Raw genomic sequence first — 5,573 nt, 5'->3', positions numbered from 1 at the left:
ATAGACTCTAGTTCCATCCAGGTTGCTGCAAAATTCATGATTTTGTTCTTTTTTATGGCTGCGTAGTATTCCATTGAGAATACTCAATTTAAAAAATTTGAAGTCATTTTCCCAATTTAATGAACACAAAAACCTGGTTTCTACTGATGATAACTTTCCTCAAAGCATCTTTCACATCCTTGTTCCTGAGACTGTAGATCAGAGGGTTCAACATGGGAATGATCGCCGTGTAAAAGACAGAAGTCATCTTATCTGTGACAAGAGAATGACTTAAGCTTGGTTGTAAGTACATAAAGATGAGTGTTCCATAGACTATAGTGACCGCCAGCATGTGGGAGCTACACGTAGAGAAGACTTTCTGACTTTCCTCAACTGACCGCATCCTCAAGATGGCAGAAGTAATGAACATGTAGGAGACAAAGACAATCAGAAGGGAGGAAATGAAAGTGACACCAGCACAGGCCAAAATCCATAGCTGTTTGGAGTGAGTGTCTGAGCAAGTTAGCTTAAGGAGAGGCATGTCATCACAATAGAAATGATTGACAATATTGGAGTGACAATAGGAGAGGCGGAAAGTCAGGATGGTGTGAAACATCAGGAAGCTAAAGCTATAGGGAATAGCTGCAAGCTGAATGCAGATTCCCTGAGACATTCTGATCATATAAAACAGAGGGTTACAAATGGTCACGTATCAATCATAGGACATGGAAGCCAGTAGCAGGCACTCTGATACCATGAAGGTGAGAAAGCAGCACATGTAATGAGTGAAATAACATTTTGTTTGTACAAGAAATTCCCAAGCATTTTGGGCATAATGACAGAAGAGTAACAGAAATCAACAAAAGCCAGGTTGCTGAGGAACCTGTATGTTGAGTCTTGCATCTGTTCTAATGATGAGAATCAAACCCAGGTTGCCAACTACTGTGAAAAGGTAGATGGATAAGAGTACTGCAAAGAGGGTCATCTTCAACTCCAGAAGATCCGTGAGGCCCAAGAGAATAAACTCTGTCACCTGGGTGCAATTTGTCTGAGCCATATGTCTTTACAGCTTCTGAGTGAGGAAATAGAAAAAAGACTAAGTCCAAGTAGTATTTTAATACTATAAATTGCATATGTGGTGATTTTACATTTAATATATTATAAACAGTTTTAATTAAATAATATTATGCATTTATTTATTTATTTATTTATTTATTTATTTTAGAGTGATTGTTAGCACACCGGAATTTTGAAAACGTGGTGAGAGCAGAAAACGTATTTTGTCAGATAGGCAATTGTTTTTCCCAAAACACGTTTTGTATATGAAAATGGGAGCCATACAGCAATCCACAATGCCTTCATTTCTCTTCAAAGGTGTTGTGTATTAAGACGCTTACTTCCAAATGTTTTCTTTTTAAACAAATGTTGACATTAATAGCATAAAATAAAACAAATATTTTATAATTACGTCACACAAATAAATTTGTCATTGTACCTGTGCACACACAACTGCACATTGTCCCAACACTGGCAGAAATGTTGCTCTGCATTTTCTATTTACATTAGTAATTTATCACTTATGGATCATAAGAGGTTGCAATATTTTCTTAATGGCATGTTAATAATGCAAATGTTCAACATATAGATGACTATATGAAAGACTACAATGAGGTGTTTATTTACTTAATTTTTATCTCACTAAACCTTGTTGTGAAAATCTTATAATTATGCCTCTTTTATAGATGAGAAAGAAGAGAATAAAACATCTGAAACAAAGTCAGAAGTTGGTTTGCGTATAGTAGGATTTAAACTCCATAAAAATGTGTTTTTTAACTCAGGAATCCATACCTCATCAGTATAGTCTCAATTATTTATTATTTATTATGTTGATAGATATGTGAATTTCAGATTTATCTTTATATAACACTATGCAAACAATTTTATCTCTAAAGCATGAACTTATATAAACAGAGAAACAAATCCTCACATAAATCTTATATTATAAATTAAAGTAAAATTGGTATTTGCTTTCCAAGTGATTTGGAAATTACATTTCTTTACAAATCAATGTATAAGTCTCTTTCAATGCTTTTACTTTTTATTAAAGAAACATTTAAATTATATTTTGTACATATTTTGTTTTCCTACTGTATTTGAAACTAGATATCTTTCTATGCCTTTTCTGTTTCATTTTGACTAATTTCCATAATTTAATTATTGAATATCTGAATAATATCAAATATCACCTATCTCTCCTACTCTTTTTTCTTCTTTCTTGTTGTCTCTGTCTCCCACCTCTATATCTGAAAATTAAAAATAGATCTTTCTTAGAAAACCCAAAAATTACACACACTGAAAATTACTCAGCAAATAAATATATAAATAATATAAGAGGTTTCTTCACAGTTCTTCAGAATTTACTAATAGTTCTTATAAACTTACTATAGCTCAATTCATCCAAACATATTTTAAATTTATTTTTGTTTTGTTTTAATAAACATGTTTACTGAGAAAACATTATGTATGAATAACTTTCAAGCAATACTTATTCACCTTAGTATTAGCTTAAATAAATTATATTTACTATATGCATCATAAGCATAATATATGTTATACAAAAATACATTTATCCCAAAACTCTAATAAAGATAGTATTCTAATGTCGAATTAGAGTAACATGGTAGTTAAGGAAAATAAGGACTTAGGAAACTATAAATGTCATGCCTAATTTGCATAGTAAAAATGACAAGTCAATTTTGAGCTAAAGTAGAAAAAAGAAAAGAGATAAAATAAAAATAGGATTTTTATCTATCAGGGAGTTCAGACAAAGATCTTACTCTAGAATAAAAGTTTTAGACCCAAGAATGTTGGATGAAAAATTCCAGGAATAAATACTTGTTACAAGACGGCAGGGAACTAATACACATGCCATGAATAACTCTTTTATCTGCAACATATTTGTTTTATAAGTTCTGATGTTTTCTATTGTAATCTGTTGTTTTATTTAATCCAACAATGCTGCTCAGAATCATAAAAATTAAATTCATTTTCTTCTAGTACTTACAAGTACAAGTTCCAAAACTACATACTCGTCCTCCACATGTCACACCATGTTCACTAACATGAATAGATAAACAACTCACCTATAAGCAGCTTCTAGCTATACTGCCCATTCTTATCTGTAACTAAGACTGTGAACATCCCATTCTTCACATTTTCCTTCATTATATCTCACTACTACTTTCTTAGGAGGATATTTTAATTCACTCATTTTCTCCTTTAATAATATATATTGTAAATTGTATTTGCTCTTAATTATGGCATATGACTGGTGTGTTGCCATCTGTAACCCTTTACTTTACGTCATTCTTATGCCTAGGAAACTCTGTATTCAAATGATTGCCAATACGTACATGTATGGATTCATGGTGGGACTTGCACACACAGTGGTGACATTCCACTTGTCATTTTGTGGCTCCAATATGGTCAACCACTTCTATTGTGATGATGTTCCTTTAGTTGCTCTGGCCTGTTCTGATACTAAAGTCAAAGAGTTGATATTTTTAATCATTTCTTGATTCAATACCCTTTACTCTCTAGTGATTGTGCTAATTTCTTATGTTTTTATCTTCTTTGCCATTCTGAGGATTCATTCTGCTGAAGGAAGACAGAAAGCATTTTCTACCTGTGCTTTCCACCTGACATCCATCACAATTTTTTATGTGACAATCATTTTTATGTACCTGCAGCCCAAGTCAAGTCATTCTCTGAACATAGATAAATTTACTTCAGTGTTTTATGTCACTATGACTCCCATGTTAAACCTATTGTTCTATGGCTTGAGAAATCATAAATCAGGTAAAAAAATGCACTGAAAAGAAAAAAAGTTGTGATTAGCCATAAAATAAAAAAAGCAAAAAACCTCAAAAAACTAAAACAAAAACCACTGAACAGTGATCAGAGGACTTTGAGTTGTGTCTTAAGTAGAGTCACAACCTGGCAAATGGAGCTAAATTCCTCACTTTAAGAGCTCTCAGTCATTCATGGCATGCCTCATCCACTATGCCATTCTTAGTAGTTTCCACATAAAAGATACTTGGTAAATCTTGAGCCATTGAATTGTGAAAGGAAAGAAAGAGTGAGTTGGAGAGAGACAGAGATCTCAATTTTCTTGAGTCACCAAATCTTCATCAATAATTGAACAAACAACATTATTGGGAAATAGTGACTTTATTTGAATTCTGTGATATTGATAAATTTGGGTTATAATGAAATAGTTCAGCATCTGGTATTTTTATATTTTAAATTTTCCTTCATAGATCATCTGAAAAACATTTCAAGGTTTAAGAGCACATATTTTATTGATTTTATATATTTGTAAAATTTTCTAGCACTCTACTTTCTCTGCATTCTACTGGGAAAGACAGCACTAGAAGAGTTACCTTGACATTGAGTATTTAGTGACATGAATTCTGTATTCATTTAGTTTACTAGAGTCATTTCATAGAATCATTTCACATCATTAAAATGTATGCTTGAGAATTGAACTCTTTAAACTATCTGGCTAACAATTTTAACTTTTCCAAAAAATAGTGGTTATTTCACGTTTTTGTACCTCACTTTTCTCATCTACAAATATCAGTGTAATTCCTATCTCTAGGACTGATTGTGAACATTAAATGAGATTATCAATATAAAGGGCATTGCACAGTTCCTAGCACATACTCAGTACTTCACAAATAGTGAGTTTTACATTTAATTATTACCATTGTTATAGTATCAATAATTTATTTTACTTATCTTAGGTGATACAGTAAAAACCTCTTTGGATGATTGATAACATGATATCTTCATTTTTTAACCAACAACTATATAAGTTCAGGAGTTATTTGAGATATTTTAAGCAATGAAATTGTCTTACATTTCTTTGTATGTGTGTTAATGAACATATTTAAAAATAGTTTAATAGGTTCTTTCATACCTGCTACTTAAAACAAGCATATTTTCTTTTAAAATGAAGACACTTTTGTTTAATTCAGCAAAGATTAAACTGATAAATTATAAAATTATTGAAATTTAAATTTTTCAAATAAAAATGGGCTGCTATTTACTAAATGCTTTCTTATGTCAAGTGCTGGGTGAATTAGTTTAAATTGATTGCTTCAGTTAATTTTCATAGTATCCAATTAATATGAGTATTTAAATAGCTTTTTTTAAATGAAAAGTTTATGTAATTTATAAACAAGCATATAACTGAAAACTGGAGTAACCAATATTTGAGTTGTGTGTAACCATAGGGTTTAATTTGTTAATGGTGATTTTATATCTCCAACTACAGGTATACAATAATAGTATAAAAACAAAACAACAAACAAACAACAGTACTAAATGGTGACACACAAAAATGTCACTCCCAAACTAGATTTAAGTGAAAATTATTCCAAAGTTAAAAGATAAAAACATTTATGTACAAGTCTAGCAGAAATTGATCCCTTCCCCATGTTGCTCATCTATTCTGGAATTTTTTTTTTTTAGAGTTGGAGTCTCACTCTGTTGCCCAGACTGGAGTGTGGTGGCCGCTCCCGGCCACCGCA

At 31.5% G+C, this 5,573-nt stretch overlaps 2 pseudogenes; one reads left to right on the top strand and one right to left on the bottom strand.

Annotated features, from left to right (window-relative positions):
• Positions 1 to 103: 103 nt before the first annotated feature.
• Positions 104 to 1,036, bottom strand: LOC103259302 (annotated as a pseudogene).
• A 1,918-nt stretch (positions 1,037 to 2,954) lies between these two features.
• Positions 2,955 to 3,854, top strand: LOC110595547 (annotated as a pseudogene).
• Positions 3,855 to 5,573: the final 1,719 nt, after the last annotated feature.

The sequence above is a fragment of the Carlito syrichta genome, unplaced genomic scaffold (genome assembly GCF_000164805.1).
Source record: "Carlito syrichta isolate Samal-C Ts95f unplaced genomic scaffold, Tarsius_syrichta-2.0.1 Scaffold302588, whole genome shotgun sequence".
NCBI classification, from domain to species: Eukaryota; Metazoa; Chordata; class Mammalia; order Primates; family Tarsiidae; genus Carlito; species Carlito syrichta.
Note: the sequence above shows the minus strand (reverse complement) of the source record. Positions and strands in the feature narration are given on the sequence as shown.